Source organism: Elephas maximus, chromosome 26, assembly GCF_024166365.1.
Source record: "Elephas maximus indicus isolate mEleMax1 chromosome 26, mEleMax1 primary haplotype, whole genome shotgun sequence".
NCBI lineage: Eukaryota > Metazoa > Chordata > Mammalia > Proboscidea > Elephantidae > Elephas > Elephas maximus.
In genome coordinates this window covers 27,542,093-27,561,706 of record NC_064844.1, presented here as the reverse complement: position 1 = coordinate 27,561,706, position 19,614 = coordinate 27,542,093, and positions in this window count along the sequence as shown.

The window sequence follows — 19,614 nt, the reverse complement described above, 5'->3', positions numbered from 1 at the left end:
TAAACAGAAAATTTTAAAAGCAGCCAGGGAGAAAAGAAAGGTTTCCTTCAAGGGAGAATCTATAAGAATAAGTTCAGACTACTCAGCAGAAACCATGCAGGCAAGAAGGGAATGGGACGACATATACAGAGCACTGAAGGAGAACAACTGCCAGCCAAGGATCATATATCCAGCAAAACTCTCTCTGAAATATGAAGGCGAAATTAAGATATTTACAGATAAACACAAGTTTAGAGAATTTGCAAAAACCAAACCAAAGCTACAAGAAATACTAAAGGATATTGTTTGGTCTGAAAACCAATAATATCAGATACCAGCACAATACAAGGTCACAAAACAGAATGTCCTGATATCAACTCAAATAGGGAAATCACAAAAACAAATTAAGATTAATTAAAAATAAATAAATAACAATACACATAACAGAGAATCATGGAAGTCAACAGCTAAAAGATCACAATAATCAAAAAGAGGGACTAAATACAGGAGGCATTGAACTGCCAGATGGAGAGTGATACAAGGCGATATAGAACGATACAAGTTAGGTTTTTACTTAGAAAAATAGGGGTAAATATTAAGGTAACCACAAAAAGATATAACAACTCCATAACTCAAGATAAAAGCCAAGAAAAACGTAACGACTCAACTAACATAAAGTCAAACACTATGAAAATGAGGATCTCACAATTTACTAAGAAAAACGTCTCAGCACAAAAGTATGTGGAAAAATGAAATTGCCAACAACACACATGAAAAGGCATCAAAATGACAACACTAAAAACTTATTCATCTATAATTACGCTGAATGTAAATGGACTAAATGCACCAATAAAGAGACAGAGAGTCACGGATTGGATAAAGAAACACGATCCATCTATATGCTGCCTACAAGAGACACACCTTAGACTTAGAGACACAAACTAAAACTCAAAGGATGGAAAAAAATATATCAAGCAAACAATAAGCAAAAAAGAAGAGGAGTAGCAATATTAATTTCTGACAAAATAGACTTTAGACTTAAATCCACCACAAAGGATAAAGAAGGACAACACATAATGATAAAAGGGACAATTGATCAGGAAGACATAACCATATTAAATATTTATGCACCCAATGACAGGGCTGCAAGATACATACATCAAATTTTAACAGAATTGAAAAGTGACATAGACACCTCCACAATTATACTAGGAGACTTCAACACACCACTTTCGGAGAAGGACAGGACATCCAGTAAGAAGCTCAGTAGAGACACGGAAGACCTAATTACAACAATCAACCAACTTGACCTCATTGACTTATACAGAACTCTCCACCCAACTGCTGCAAAGTATACTTTTTTTTCTAGCGCACATGGAACATTCTCTAGAATAGACCACATATTAGGTCATAAAACAAACCTCTGCAGAGTCCAAAACATCGAAATATTACAAAGCATCTTCTCAGACCACAAGGCAATAAAACTAGAAATCAATAACAGAAAAACTAGGGAAAAGAAATTAAATACTTGGAAAATGAACAATACCCTCCTGAAAAAAGACTGGGTTATAGAAGACATCAAGGAGGGAATAAGGAAATTCATAGAATGCAAAGAGAATTAAAATACTTCCTATCAAAACCCCTGGGACACAGCAAAAGCAGTGCTGAGAGGCCAATTTGTATCGATAAATGCACACATACAAAAAGAAGAAAGAGCCAAGATCAGAGAACTGTCCCGACAACTTGAACAAATAGAAAGTGAGCAACAAAAGAATCCATCAGGCACCAGAAGAAAACAAATAATAAAAATTAGAGCTGAACTAAATGAATTAGAGAACAGAAAAACAATTGAAACAATTAACAAAGCCAAAAGCTGGTTCTTCAAAAAAATTAACAAAATTGATAAACCATTGGCTAGACTGACTAAAGAAATACAGGAAAAGAAACAAATAACCCGAATAAGAAACGAGAAGGACCACATCACAACAGAACCAAATGAAATTAAAAGAATCATTTCAGATTACTACGAAAAATTGTACTCTAACAAATTTGAAAACCTAGAAGAAATGGATGAATTCTTGGAAAAACACTACCTACCTAAACTAACACAATCAGAAGTAAAACAACTAAATAGACCCATAACAAAAAAAGAGATTGAAACGGTAATCAAAAAACTCCCAACAAAAAAAAGCCCTGGCCCGGATGGCTTCACTGCAGAATTCTACCAAACCTTCAGAGAAGAGTTAACACCACTACTACTGAAGGTATTTCAAAGCATAGAAAAGGACGGAATACTACCCAACTCATTCTATGAAGCCACCATCTCCCTGATACCAAAACCAGGTAAAGACATTACAAAAAAAGAAAATTATAGACCTATATCCCTCATGAACATAGATGCAAAAATCCTCAACAAAATTCTAGCCAATAGAATCCAACAACACATCAAAAAAATAATTCACTATGATCAAGTGGGATTTATACCAGGTATGCAAGGCTGGTTTAATATCAGAAAAACCATTAATGTAATCCATCACATAAATAAAACAAAAGATAAAGACCACATGATCTTATCAATTGATGCAGAAAAGGCATTTGACAAAGTTCAACATTCATTTATGATAAAAACTCTTACCAAAATAGGAATTGAAGGAAAATTCCTCAACATAATAAAGGGCATCTATGCAAAGCCAACAGCCAATATCACTCTAAATGGAGAGAACCTGAAAGCATTTCCCTTGAGAACGGGAACCAGACAAGGATGCCCTTTATCACCGCTCTTATTCAACATTGTACTTGAAGTCCTAGCCAGGGCAATTAGGCTAGTCAAAGAAATAAAGGGTATCCGGATTGGAAAGGAGGAAGTAAAGTTATCACTATTTGCAGATGACATGATCTTATACACAGAAAACCCTAAGGAATCCTCCAGAAAACTACTGAAACTAATAGAAGAGTTTGGCAGAGTCTCAGGTTATAAAATAAACATACAAAAATCACTTGGATTCCTCTACATCAACAAAAAGAACACCGAAGAGGAAATAACCAAATCAATACCATTCACAGTAACCCCCAAGAAGATAAAATACTTAGGAATAAATCTTACCAAGGATGTAAAAGACCTATACAGAGAAAACTACAAAGCTCTACTACAAGAAATTCAAAAGGACATACTTAAGTGGAAAAACATACTTTGTTCATGGATAGGAAGACTTAACATAGTAAAAATGTCTATTCTACCAAAAGCCACCTATACATATAACGCACTTCCGATCCAAATTCCAATGTCATATTTTAAGGGGATAGAGAAACAAATCACCAATTTCATATGGAAGGGAAAGAAGCCCCGGATAAGCAAAGCATTACTGAAAAAGAAGAAAGTGGGAGGCCTCACTCTACCTGATTTCAGAAGCTATTATACAGCCACAGTAGTCAAAACAGCCTGGTACTGGTACAACAACAGGCACATAGACCAATGGAACAGAATTGAGAACCCAGATATAAATCCATCCACATATGAGCAGCTGATATTTGACAAAGGACCAGTGTCAGTAAATTGGGGAAAAGATAGTCTTTTTAACAAATGGTGCTGGCATAACTGGATATCCATTTGCAAAAGAATGAAACAGGACCCATACCTCACACCATGCACAAAAACTAACTCCAAGTGGATCAAAGACCTAAACATAAAGACTAAAACGATAAAGATCATGGAAGAAAAAATAGGGACAACCCTAGGAGCCCTAATACAAGGCCTAAACAGAATACAAAACATTACCAAAAATGATGAAGAGAAACCCAATAACTGGGAGCTCCTAAAAATCAAACACCTATGCTCATCTAAAGACTTCACCAAAAGAGTAAAAAGACCACCTACAGACTGGGAAAGAATTTTCAGCTATGACATCTCAGACCAGCGCCTGATCTCTAAAATCTACATGATTCTGTCAAAACTCAACCACAAAAAGACAAACAACCCAATCAAGAAGTAGGCAAAGGATATGAACACACATTTCACTAAAGATATTCAGGCAGCCAACAGATACATGAGAAAATGCTCTCGATCATTAGCCATTAGAGAAATGCAAATTAAAACTACGATGAGATTCCATCTCACACCAACAAGGCTGGCATTAATCCAAAAAACACAAAAGAATAAATGTTGGAGAGGCTGCGGAGAGATTGGAACTCTCATACACTGCTGGTAGGAATGTAAAATGGTACAACCACTTTGGAAGTCTATCTGGCATTATCTTAAAGAGTTAGAAATAGAACTACCATACAACCCAGAAATCCCACTCCTCGGAATATACCCTAGAGATACAAGAGCCTTCACACAAACAGATATATGCACACCCATGTTTATTGCAGCTCTGTTTACAATAGCAAAAAGCTGGAAGCAACCAAGGTGTCCATCAATGGACGAATGGGTAAATAAATTGTGGTATATTCACACAATGGAATACTACGCATCGATAAAGAACAGTGACGAATCTGTGAAACATTTCATAACATGGAGGAACCTGGAAGGCATTATGCTGAGCGAAATTAGTCAGAGGCAAAAGGACAAATATTGTATAAGACCACTATTATAAGATCTTGAGAAATAGTAAAAACTGAGAAGAACACATACTTTTGTGGTTACGAAGGGGGGAGGGAGGGAGGGAGGGAGAGGGTTTTTTATTGATTAATCAGTAGATAAGAACTGCTTTGGGTGAAGGGAAAGACAACACTCAATACATGGAAGGTCAGCTCAATTGGACTGGACCAAAAGCAAAGAAGTTTCCGGGATAAAATGAATGTTTCAAAGGTCAGCGGAGCAGGGGCGGGGGTCTGGGGAACATGGTTTGAGGGGACTTCTAAGTCAATTGGCAAAATAATTCTATTATGAAAACATTCTGCATCCCACTTTGAATTGTGGCGTCTGGGGTCTTAAATGCTAACAAGCGGCCATCTAAGATGCATCAATTGGTCTCAACCCACCTGGAGCAAAGGAAAATGAAGAACACCAAGGTCACACGATAACTAGGAGCCCAAGAGACAGAAAGGGACACATGAACCAGAGACCTACATCATCCTGAGACCAGAAGAACTAGTTGGTGCCCGGCCACAATCGATGACTGCCCTGACAGGGAGTACAACAGAGAACTCCTGAGGGAGCAGGAGATCAGTGGGATGCAGACCCCAAATTCTCATAAAAAGACCAGACTTAATGGTCTGACTGAGACTAGAGGAATCCCGGCGGCCATGCTCCCCAGACCTTCTGTCGGCACAGGACAGGAACCATCCCCGCAGACAACTCATCAGACATGAAAGGGACTGGTCAGCGGGTGGGAGAGAGATGCTGATGAAGAGTGAGCTAATTATATCAGGTGGACACTTGAGAGTGTGTTGGCAGCTCTTGTCTGGAGGGGGAATGGGAGGATAGAGAGAGAGGGAAGCTGGCAAAATTGTCACGAAAGGAGAGGCTGAAAGGGCTGACTCAATAGGGGAAGAGCAGGTGGGAGTACGGAGTAAGATGTATGTAAACATATATGTGACAGACTGATTGGATTTGTAAACGTTCATTTGAAGCTTAATAAAAGTTAAAAAAAAAAAAAAAAGAAATATAGAGACTGGGTCCTTCTTGACATTTATCAACAGCAAAGCCAAGGCCAACAACTCCATTCCTCTGGGCTTCTTGTTATAGGAGAGGAGCAACCTCTATCACGTTTAGGCTACTTTTGTCAAGTTTTCTCAAAATTGAAGCTGATTCTATTCCTTTTCATATAATAGCAGCAAAATGTGAACACTAGGATAAAGAAGATAATCCTTATTGAAAGAGAAGGATACAGTAGAAATACCCCATTAATATGAGAAAGGAAATGAGTAATAATTAAACCAGCAAAAATAAAGTAAAAGAAAACAAATAATAAGATAGAAAACATAAAATAAGTGAACACACTGAATAAATTCACTGAAAGAAACTACCACATCATTAAAAATGAAACCTAGAACTAGGCATCTTAAAAGAAACACTCAAAACAAAGTGATAAAGAATGGTTGAAAATAGAATGGAAGGGGTATGTATCAGACAAGGAAGAATATAAATTTAAAAGCACTAAATAGGATAAGGAAACCCTGGTGACGTAGTGGTTAAGTGCTACAGCTGTTAACCAAAATGTCAGCAGTTCCAATCCGCCAGGCGCTCCTTGGAAACTCTACGGGGCAGTTCTACTCTGTCCTATAGGGTCGCTATGAGTCAGAATTGACTCGACGACAATAGGTAAATAGGATAAAGATTGAAAGACACAATGAAGAAGCTATACCAGACATAAACCTGTATGTACCCAACAATGTAGTAACTAAACATATAAAGCAAGAATTATGAGCAGTAAGGAAAGCCTGATTAAAATACTGTGGAATACTTCACTAGACTTCTTTCATAGCTGGACAATGCTCAGAAAAATGTAAGTATATGGAAGAATTGAAAAACAAAATCAACAAACTATGTAATTGATATTTATAGAACCTTAAATCCTTCAAATAGAAAATACACAAAGTCAGTCCATGACACTTTCACAAAAAATCAATAACATACTCGGTCTCAAGTAAAGCCTTAAATTTTCAAAGTAAAAAAGATTTTACAGGACATATTATTTGATCATGAAAAAATAAAATAGAAATAAGTAACAAAACCAATTTTTTAAAAAGCTCTTAACTCCTTAGAAATTAAGAACTACACATATAGATAACCCTTCGATAAAAACAGAAAATGAAAATCACAATACTACACGGAGAAGAACTTACAAGAAGTATAAACATACAGTCCTATAGAAAAAAAAATTGAAAAATTAGAATAAAATATTTTCCACAAAGTATAAATTATCAAAATTAATCCAAGAAGTGGAGTTTTGAATTGGTTAAAAATCCTACCATTAAAAAAGGCCTTAGAACCAAACGATGTCTCAGCCAAGGTCTAATTTTTAACAACCAATTTCAGTGATCTCTTATTTAAACAATTCTAAACTGTAGAAAAAGATGGCGAACTCACTAATTCATTTTATGAAGTACAATGTTCTAAAAACTTTTTATTGAAGTATAAGATACAAAAAGTGTACATATAGGTGTTAAATTTGATGAATTTTTATGACCAAAACATCAGATGTAAGCAGGCAATCAGAACAAGAATCAAAGAATTACCAGCACTCCAGAAATGCCCCCATACTTCCTTTCAGACAGTAGTACCTCCTCCCCTGCCTCCCATTGAAGATAACCATTTTCCTGTCTTCTAACAACATAGATTAGTTCTGCCTGTTCTTACACTTTACATAAATGAAATCGTTAATACTTTTATATCTGGCTTTTATGCTCAGCATTGTTTGCGTGATTCATCCACATGTTGCATGCAGCTGTAGACTGTTCATTTTCATTGCTGTATAATATTCCATGGTATGAAAAAAATATATATGAATTTATCCATTCTGTGGTTGATGGACTTTTAGTAGTTTCTGGTTTGATGCTATTATTAACAGCATTGCTATAAACATTCTAGAACAGATGTTTTGATGAACATATGTATAAAATTTTGAGTACATACCTAAGAGCAGATTACAGGTTTTCCCCAGGTTATGAACATCTGATTTACATACAACCTGTAGTTACAAACCAACCCATCCATGTAAATCCTCTTATATTAAGAATTCAAGGTACGTTCAATGTTTCGTAATAATGGGAGCTACTTTGTGACATGCATCAAACTTTTATTATTATTGTATTATTATGTTGAAGATATTTTCGTGTATCTGGAAGTATTTAATGTTTTTAATGCATAGAAAGGTATACTATATACTAAGACAAACATTTGACTGACATTTGATATGAACTGAACCTAACTGTTCCAACTTACATACAAATTTGACTTAGAGATTTAAGAATGGAACTCATTCATAATCCAAGGACTGCCTGTACTGGACCCTATGTAATGAATATTTCCAGCTTTAGTAGAATCTGCCAATGAATTTGCAAAGTATTTGAAGCCATGGATGTTCTCACCAGCAGTGGACGAGTGTTCTGATTATTCCCATATCCTTGCCAAACCTACATAATTTTCAGATCTAATAAAAATAGTCCCTAAACTACAGACTAATCTCAGTTATGAATATGCATGCTAGAGTTCTAAATAAAAGCAAATAGAACACAGATTTATAAGAAATGAATAACACATTATGACCAAATAGGCTTTATTCCAGGGCTGTAAGGGTAGTTCAACATCAGGAACTCTGTACACATAACTCAGCTGGCCAACAGCTTAAAGCGGAGAAACGCACGGCCAAATCAAGAAGTGCGGAAAACACTTTGATGAAATTCAGCAGCTTTCCTTAAAAAATCTCTGGGCAAAATAGGAAAGAAACTAAATAAAATAAACATTATTTACCAAATTGCAAAACAAGTATTCTAAATTAATGCCAAACCATTTCAATTAATATCACCATCTTACTCAATACTTTATTGGAATTTCTAGACAACGATGATTCTAGAAAAGAATCTTTCAAACACTGGAAAAGATAAAGTTATTTTTGTGAATGTCAAGATCATACTTCCAAAAATCCCAGCAGAATCTAGGGAAAAACAGAATTAATCAGAAAGTCTATCAAGGATAAATGATAAATTTGGTTGTATACAAGATATACACACAGAAAGAAGATGTTTTCTCTTTCTTTGTAATAAACTCGCTATTATCGAGTCGATTCTGATTCAAAGCAGCCCTGTGGGGTTTCCAAGGCTGTCATCTTTATGGAAGCAGACTGCTTCATCCTTCTCCTGAGGAGTGGCTGGTGGGTTTGAACTGCCGAACTCTTGGCTAACCACTTTAATCACTGCATCACCAGGGCTCCTTTTTTTTTTGTAATGGATATTAGAAAATGGAAATGGGGGGAAAAATCCATTCACAATAACGACCAAAAGGTTAAGAAATACGAATACATTTGACAAAGACATAGGATTTGAATGAGGGAAACTCTCAAATCTTATTAAAGATATTAACAAGATCTGAATAAACAAAATACCATGTTCTTAGATGGGAAGACAATATCTTATATATCAAAATCCCAAAATTAATATGTAAACTTAGTATCATTCAAATTAGACCCCCACAGGGATGCTTTCTGAAATCGGAAAAAATTATCACAAACTTCAAATGCCTGGAAATAGTCAAGAAAGGTAGTAAAAACAACAGTGGGCAGAGGGATGGGGTGGGAAAGAGCTCTGCCTCACTATATTCTAAAGCCACCGTATACAAGCATATTATAACCCCACTGTATCGCTGTGAGTCGGAATCAACGCAACGGCAGTGCGTTTGTTTTGGTATACCGCTGTGAGTCGGAATCAAGTCCATGGCAACGAGTTTGGTTTTGTTTGATAATTGAATCCATGTGATATTGCCATAGAGAAATAAGTGAAACAGATGAGTATACTGAGAAGTAAATCTCATTACATGTAAACTGTAATAAATGACAAAGTTGGTATTTCAATTCATTGGGAAAAGGTAGTTCATTTAATAAATGGTGTGGGAACAACTGGCAACCCATTTGGAAGAAAATAAAGTTAATCCACAGCTTGCATCCTATATAAAATCAAATTGAGTAAATATTTAAATGCTTTAAAGAAGAGTTAAGGTCATTCTAGGAAACGCTATACATGCCACCCAGCGGTGGAGGCCTTCTTAATCAAGACAGAATACTTCAAAATTTTTATATAGTCACAAATATCTATATTTTGTAAAACAGCTAGTATATACCCACATATAGACTGATAGACTATTCAATATAAAGATTATATATAATACGCACTACATTATTACGTATTAAATACATAATATACAAAGAGCTTAAAAATTGGTTTAAAAAAAAGACAAACACAATAGGAACAGACATAAATATGAATAAAAATGAAAGAAAACACAGGCATAAATTAAAATATGCATATTTGTGGTAGGCAGGATTCCAAAATGGCCTCCGTGACCTTCACCCTGGTGTTCCTCCCATGATTAGGCCACTGTACAAGGCAAAGGCATTTGCAGATGTAATACAGAAATTATCTGGGCAAACCTAACCTAATCAAACACCCTTAAAAGCAGACAGTTTCCTCTGGGTAGTAGCTGAAGAGAAAGCAAAGATTTGAAATTCAGGAAGAATTTGATGCACCTTGCTAGCTTTGAAGATGCAAGGTACCACGTACAAGGACCTGAGAGCAGCCTTTAATAGCTGAGAGCAACCCCTGGCTGACAACCAGCAAGGAGGCATACAACTGTAAGGAACAGAATTCTGCCAGCAACCTGAATAAGCTGGGAAGTGAATTCTTCTGAGCTTCCAGGTAAGAGCTCAGCCTAGCTGGCATCTTCTTTTCAGCCTTGTTGGAGGCTAGCAGAGAACCCAATTGAGCCTGCTTGGTGTTCTGACAAAACTATGAATAAATGTGTGTTAAGTAGCAAAAACTGTGGTGATTTGTTATGCAGCAACAGAAAATTAACCCAAGAGGTAATTTACTTATGAATGCAATCCAAATGACTGAGACACATATGAAAGGAGTTCAGATTCATAGTAGTCAGGGAAATGCAGATTTATTGAGATAACACCTGACACTTAGAAGCCTTGTCTTCTGTTTTTGCTATTGCTAGTGAGTAAAAGGAGCAGCCCTGGTGGCACACTGGCTATGCGCTTGGCTGCTAACCAAATCAAACCCACCAGCTGCTGTGCGGGAGAAAAGATGTGGCAGTCTCCTTCGGTAAAGATGAGAGCCTTGGAAACCCTGTAGGGAAGTTCTACTCTGTCCTATAGGGTGACTAGGAGTCAGAATTGACTCCATGAAAACAGGGAAAAAAGTGACTATAAAGGGAAAAGTATCCTGCTAACCAAAAAGTCGGCAGTTTGAATTCACCAGCCATTCCTTGGAAACCCTATGGGGCAATTTTACTCTGTCTTATAGGGTCGCTATGATTCGGAATCGAGTCGATGGTAAAGGGTTTGGTTTTTTTTTTCGTTTTGTGGAAATATTGTTTCAGCCTTTTTTTTCTTTTGAAACAATCTGTCAATATCTATTAAAAATTTTAAAATACACGTCCCTCCACCCAGCAATCCTACTTGAGGAAATCTATTTCCATAGAAGTTTTCTATTTCCATCATGGTTATGATACAATAAACACAGTAAATACAGTAAACACAGGTATGTCTACTGTAATCTTAAAAGATCTGGTAGCAAAGTAAATGTCCACCAATATGGAAAAAGTTTAAGAAATCATGATATGTGATCACTACAGACTATTACACAGCCAATTAAAAGAATGAATGAAGAGCTGTAAGGCAGGCTTGAAGGGATTTTCATAAGTTGTTACATGAGGAAAGATGCAGAGGATCCATATGATCCCATTTAAAGCAAACTGATCCTCCCCCAAAAATGTTAATATTTTATTCATGTAATATTGTGTGGTATATGTGTTTGCGTGCACTAAGAAATTTATACGTATTAAATACGTAACATGTGTCCAGGCCAGATTCTTGCTGTATATATTTTAAAGGACTCATATAACATAAAACACTTTAAAGAGAGAGATAATAGTTCTTACATAATACATAAATTCAACATTATATTTATTCAATTGAGTATTTCATACTCATCTAATTCACTACTTTGTTTAATGATTTAAAGTCACTGGATTGTTAAATATAAGTAGTCTGTCTCAAACTCGTTGACTGTTTCACTCCTGAAATTAAGGTGTTCAGCCAAAGCCATCAGGCTACCTGGCCCTGCTGGAGTGCTGGCAGCAACCCACACCAAGGCAAAGATGCTCCCAGAAGGGTTAATAAACATTTAATCACCCTAAAATCCTCAGATGAAAAGCAACCCTGGTAACATCCTGAGGGATCTGACCCCAGAGCCTTCAACTCCAAAGCAAACTCCCCTGAGGGACGCCTTTCCTGACAAGGTCCCACTGGTACGGCATTCCTCTTCCTCCTTAGGAAAAAAAAGCCAGTCAAGAACACCAGGACCCTTCTAGGAAGTCGAAGCAGACCCAGCCTGCACCCAGGACAGTCAAAGCAGGCTTAGGTTCAAGACTGGAGTGGGAGCTTCCCATGGAGTGATCTGAGGCCAGTGGGTTGGGCCTGGGGGGCAGCGGTGCTGGGACAGACTGCCGCATCAGGGATCAGAGACCCCTCTCTCCCCATACCTTGGCTCAGTTCCGACGCAGGCAGGACTAAAGTGTGCAGCAGGAACAGGGCGCTGCCTTGCACATTCTGTTGCTACCTGCAAGGTGAGTCCAAATTTCTCCCCAGTCAGGGCACAAACCTCAATCTTAGGATCAGTTCCACAGAGCTAAATGCATTTGAGAGTCGCCTTGGGCCTAGCAGGGATGATTTTTTCTTCTTTGTCTTTGATGACCTGGATAAATTTAGAGTTTTGAAAATGTGCTCTCTGATTAATCAATCAACAAATATTTCTGGAGTACTTTCTGTACGGAAAGGCACCATGCAACGTGCTAAGGGGAATACAAGAAAAACAAACATGGTTCTTGCCTCAAGGAGCTTATAGAGACAGAAGCAAACAGAGAATCATTAACTGTTTTATTTTGTCAGGTGACAAATGAGCAGTATTAAATATGCAAAATCCGGTTGTGGACAAGGGGAGAATCAAAACATTCGGAATAAAACTCATCACTACCTGCTCCCAGGCCTCACAAAAACCCCACAAGATTTTGAAAGATAATACACAAACTTATCATAAATTCCTTGTCAATCTTTGTACCACATGAAATAAAGCTTTTACGTATCTGCAGAGGTAAGCTGTATATAAGTGTCATATAGGGAAGACACAAAAGTAAAATCGTATCTGCCTCTAAAGAGCAATAATGTTTCCAAAGAGAAAGAAGTCGGCTTGTGAGCTTTAATTCTTTTGAATTGGAATCAGTTGATGTGTATTCCTAAGTATCTTACAGCAATGAGAAAAAGGAGCTTGTGTTCTTGCTTAAAAGGCTGATGGAAAGGAGTAAAAATCTGTGTTTTAGAGTTGGGAGAAAGCCTGATTCCTTCTGGCCCTGAGATATTCAAGGAATCTGAATAGGTACCAACCACTTCATTGAAAAACAAAGTGTCCACTTCAGTGAATTTAATTATCAAAAGCTATTTTAGCTGAATCTGCATACTTTCAAAATCCGTGTGAATGATAACTGGCAGGATCTAATCTTAACGGCGACTCTCCACAGCTGTTAGCTAGAGAGGATGCTGTTACTAACATTATTCACACGGAACATACGATATAGCTTAATGCTGCATTCATCTTAACACGTATCAAATGCACAAGGATCCATGTTTACCAGTGAGCTAGGCCCCAAAATGCTGCTTTTCCAATCAGGGAAATGCTGAGACATTCACCAAGTACAAAAGCGTACCCCACAGCAGTTGAGTATTGAAGGGGTATTATTCACAAACAACTGTTAAAAGACATGTGAGACCACCGAGTATTTTCTGAAATTTACAATTTCACTGAATGAAGTTATCTCATCCATAGGATACTCTGAAATATGCGGGCTTAAAAGTCTCTAGAAAAGATGTAAATACCTTTTAAAAAATGTTTTTAAAAGCACAGTCAAAAACATTCAAAACTGATAATTGATTCTATAAAAATGATTCTCCTATCTTTTCATGAGATTATCACTCGGCCACTTTGGGACATTTCTTATGTCTGGTCTTCATTCTGGCATATGCAGATGACATAACATACCCAAGCCTATGTTAATATGGCTTCCTAAAATATAATAAATGTATTTTGATCAATACTTCACCAGAGGGCCCTAGGATACTTCTGATATCTTTCCTAAAAATCTTTAATTTATAGATCAATGATAAACTAGCCAGAATTGACCACTTTTTAGAGGACAGAATTGACCATTTTTTAGAGGACAAAAGGATCTCAGAGGTCATCTGGAAGACAATGGGTGATGGGCTCAGGTAACTCTGCCTGGTGGTTTTCCTTCTTGGTGTGGTTACTTCCTCCACCAAACTCTCACCCATGTTACCCAACACCCAATATAAACTTTCTGTTGGAATTATTTTTGCTCTAAGCTAAGTTAACCTTATTTTCCTGGAAAAATTACTTCCTTGGTCTCACGTTCATAAGGAAGTAGTTTGATGCCCCCTCCCCCCCCAAAAAACACAACAAACCCACCACCATCGAGTCAATCCCGACTCATAGCGACCCTATAGGACAGAGTAGAACTGCCTGATAGAGTTTCCAAGGAGCGCCTGGCAGATTCGAACTGCCAACGTCTTGGTTAGCAGCCATAGCTCTTAACTGCTACATCACCAGGGTTTCCTAGTTGGATGCCAGTATACTTTAACATTTCGTACATTGCTGCTAATTTTCACAACTCATGCTTAACATAAAATTTTGCTTTCTTTGCAGTTTTTTAATTTAAGTTTTTCAGTTTGGGAATTCTCATTTGTGGATGATGGGTTTCCCTACCATTACCCTTAATTTAATGATGCTATTAAAAATCTTTGGTTTAAGGTTATAGATTGGGAACCTGGTACATACACTGCCTCTTATGAGGACATGAAAAACTATGGCACATGAATTAACTGTACTAACTCTGGTACTCCAAGTGCTATTTAACAGATGTTCTACCGTGGGCTCTCCTTTTTATCACTGGGCAAATGATCTAAAGAGGCACACAGGAAAAGTTGATGTGAAGTTAGCATCTGGACAAATCTTTGTTAAGGTGAATGGCTACATCACCAAGGATAAGAGACTTTTCCATGAAGTAGACCCTTCCTATTAGCAGGATGCTGCGCATTTTGTCCAACCAAATAATCAGATCATTCTTCACATCTGACTGAAATCACCGTTACCTTTAGTCTAATAGAAACTAGGAATCAAGAAAGGCTAAGAGTTTTATAGGATCTAAGAGATACTTAAAGTGAATTATTTCGTTTGGCAGATTTTGGATTTTGTTTGATTTTAAAAAATATACAAAATTAAAATTTGTGTTCCAGAAAATATGGATTTCAATTTTCAGAGGTGTACACCATGTCAGTGCTTCTCTCTAGAGCTGGAATGTCTTGGTCATTATAAATGACAGGTATAACTGAGAAGTAACAAGTAGAAAGATGCTTCATGGTTAAAGTGTTCATGTTAAAAGATGCTGCCAGACTCCAGGTTTTCCTGGGGAATACCCTAAATGCCAGGATAATTCTGGGACCCCTCAAAACCTCAAAAGTCTTGGGAAACCCAATGCAGGCCAGAATACTCAAGAATAGCGCCCTGAACCTCGGCTGACCCTAGACTATCCATCAATCCATGAATAACTTTTGGGGCCCTCTTGACCTAGAAGTGCAATATTAAAACAACTCCAGCAAATGTCTCAGTTCTCATTAAAAGGGACAAAAGAGACATTTCTGGCACTACAGGAAAATCTGAGTACATATTGCAGGATCTAACACTGCAGCAGCACACAGAACATCAAAGAACAGATTGTTCCAAGGCCAGCAGAGTACCTCTCAGATTCTGGGTTGCACTGTGGCTCCAGACTGGAACCAAGAGATTTTGAGTTCTGAAAAAAAGTGTTGGATTAAAGGTGGAAGGGGTATGGAAGGCTTATGCTTGTCTGTTAAACAGCCAAAGACTAGACTTAAAAAGTTAAAAACACATTAAATCTATGTACGTGTGTGTATGTATACACATAAACTTTTAAAATTATTTAATTGAGCACTTGAAAAATAGGAAACCCATTTGTGTCCCTGAAAATATCACTGATCCAATCTTATGGGGTATTTTAATTTTACTGGCTTTCCAAAGGTCCAAACTCCTCTTATGATAAAACTCCCACCTTCCTCAAATCAGTAATTAAGATTGGGTCATTACACTGGGCTCACATCGGCTTTGTCTAATACCTTTTTATTTCTCTGCTCCCTTTTTTACCACCCCCCAAAAAAAAAATCAGGTTTTTTTTAAAGTATTTTAAATGATTCACTGCAAATCCACAGCTAGATTCCAAATCCAACAAATATTCCAATTCACGAGACATCTATAGCACATTAACTATATTTTTACACTTTATTTAAAAACAAACAGTACACTTAGAGCCACCAAAAATGGATATCTTAATTAGCTTATCCAGACCCTGAATTTACAAAGAAACTTCTTGCACCACGAAAATTAGCATTTGGATTAATTTACATTAATTGATGACCAAAAATACCTGAAAGATCAAACAATGTGGCCCAGGACTCACCATGGGGTCTGGGGGCAGGAGAAAGAGTCCTTTAGGAAGGTGAACTGATGATGCCCTGAGGCCAGCTCTAGCGAACTCAAGTTGAGAGAAAATAGCCAGATTTCAGTACTACAAAGAAGTGGTTCCTCCCCCCTCCCCAAAAAAAGGGGGGGGTCCTAGATCCTGTAGCTAGAACGGGGGCAGAAGATTCCTCTTCGTCTGGTCGTCTTGGCCAGGAAAATGTGTAGAGAAGGGGGTTGTGTTTTCTGACAACTTCAGCCAAACAATGAGAACAAAGGAGGGATGGATGGATGTGGTACACCCAAGACTTTCTGACTGCTGATAATACCAAATTTAGCAGCTCTCTACAAGTCAATTAAAATACCATTCATTCTCTGAGACATTTTCAGAGAGAAGCTAACACACAACCAGGGAAAAATCATTCCACATTAACAAGGCACTCACTGGTTCACAGCCTGTTAAAAACCCAGGCAGACATTAGAGTTAATCTAAATTAAAACGCACTTTCTAATTTGCATCAGAGAGATGACAAGCATGTGGTCCCAGTCAAATCATAGCTAAAGCTTGAGTTGCAAAGATCCAGAAGATTCTGACCGCTAATCACCACATCAGGAATACTGCTAAAATAAAGGAGTGGGATCTAGGGATCTCTGTTTGGCCTAACATTTGCATTTTTTAGATTAAAAAAAAAAAAAACTGATGCAAAGGATTTGTTAAATACTTTGTCAATCTGGTGTCCCTTACAATGACATAAAGATCAGTCAGATGATGGACACGGCCAATTTAAAAGCTTTTTGTGGCAAAGTAAAAAGATTCAAATTACTTACCAATGACCTATCCTTGTTTTTAAACACAAATATGTAAGTATTTGGAGCCTTTCCCTAAAGAAGAACTTTAGGAATTGATACATTTCAAGAAAATATACATGTAATTTCTGTTGGCTATTACTTTTATACAACCTGAATCCCAGTGTCACTTAAAGTACTGCAATTATATAAATTACTAAACAAGTAACAGTAACTGAGGCAACTTCTGAGTAAATAAAATGAATGATTAAAACAATAGTTTTGAAACACCTTTCAAAGAAAAAAGCAAGCTTCATAAAATTGTATGTAGAGAGAGCTCTTTTTCCATGTAAATTCAGTAACAGTTTGGCTCTTGGTTGAAATTATCACACATATACCAATTAGAAATTATCTCTACTGTCAACACTGATGGTTAATTTTACGCAATTCTTTCCAAAAGAAGCCAAAATTAATTGTCTTCTGATATGATTTGTGACATCTTAGTCCGATAAAACTTAGATGACAAAAGCCTGAGAAAAGCACCAACATAGATTTTTAAATTGCATCCAACCATCAGTTCAGATGTCATGAAGATTTGCTTCTATTAATATGGCAGCAGTAACAAAGAGGTAGATATGAAAGATGCCATTTAAACACTTTAAGACTACTCTTAAGTGGGATTTTAACTAGTTCAGGTGTTTAAAAATCATTTTTACTAGTTGAATCTTCATAAGAGTTTCAGGACATGCTCTTGTGTAAGGGAGAAATATATCTGAAGTACTAAGAAAGTTGGCCTTTAAAAAATTACATTTACTTGGCCAAAGTTAATGAGATCCCATAATTTTGGTGAACCTGTAATTTCTTCTTTTACCCAAACCTGGCTATTATTAAAGAATAGTTACTTTTTCTCTACTGAAATTTCTAGGAATTCACATTCGAAATTCTTGAAAGTATATGTGGTACTCAGAAGAGCACAAAGACAGCGCATGAAATGTCCCCTGAAGTCCCAGAAGTTGAGCAGATACATTAAAAAGACATTGATGGTCACAAATCAGGACCTTCACAGATTGGCAAACACACACCCATGCATACACACTCTTTCTCTCACCCCCACCCGCCTACCACACAAACTCAGTCCTCATCCTCACTGTAAGGCTGCGTCTGTATTTTTTTAAAGGCACCTCTCATTCTCTAGCTATTGCCTTTTAATGATATTTGTTTTGTTAAAAAGCCTGAATGTTCAATGGAAATAGTTCAGAACTGAGAATGGAATATTTTTCAATTCACATTTGAATAGCCAGCTTTTCTTACATTCAGATTTTAATAAACTAGAATGACAGTCTTTAAAACAAGCATGCTAGCCTATAATGAATATAGTATATACAGTAATTTAAACATTTATAACTATATATTATACCGCAAAAGCAAAGAGCACGACACTCATCATACTCATCGTTATCCGTCGTATACGCTACCTCCAAAAATGAAAATACAAAACAGTAAAATGCACCTATGGTTTTTTTTTATATATATATATATAGTCTATATATATATTATATATATTTGTACAATATATATAATATATATTTATAAAATATACATACATTTTAGACATTTTCAAATAAATCTTCATAATTACCTCGAAAAGAAATTTATAGCAAGAATACTGAAGGAATGAAAGTCGGATAAACAAAAAATTTTCACAAAGCTCATTATCAGTGATGCCACTCAATCTTCCCCCTTTTAGTCATACTAAAATGATTATAAAAGCTAAATACTTTGCATAACTAATTACCTGTTTAATGGCAAAAATTGCTAAACTTGTTCAATAGAAAAATACTGAAGGTCACTGTATTACTTACGTTAAACATCTGTCTATGGTTTGAGAAGCAAATGAGCTCCATATGACAGCTGAATTTTGAGAAGGGTGCTGCAAGCTCCCAGAGATGTATCCACAGCATATGAAAATAAGGCAGGGACCCGCACCTCCTGATTTTCATATTATTCTAAAAGGGTCATCCAAAATATTTACAAATCAAGTAATACGAAAGCATTTTAACAACTGTTTGGTTCTTGAATCTGTTCGTTTCATAATCTGAATTTTTGATAGGCTGGGGGAAAGGTCAGACACGTGTATATGCCACTATCTGATTGGAACACAGCTTTGGCTCATTTCTAACCTGAGACCACACAGCTCTAGTGGAGAAGACTCTCTCTCTCTCTGTGTACAGTCTCCAATGGCACAGCACTGGCTTTCTAAGGAACTTTCAACAGTTCCATCGTATGCACTACAGTCTAGCCATCTCATGGTTATTTTCTATTTACTAACGGAAGGATTCCAACCATGAGGCATAAAATGAATAGGGGAAGAGAGTGCCTTAGTTTAGAGAACTCAGTAATATAAGCAAAGCAGGCACTGAGGACCCTGGAAGATAATTAAAGCAACAACTGGTAGAACAATAGCTTTGTGGTCATCCATCATAAATATACCAAAGAAGGGCACCTGACTGGAATTTCCCAGTATCTGTTCGCCAATGTTAGGTTAGCACCCTACCTTCACTCTGTGAAGAACCAAAGAACAATTTACAT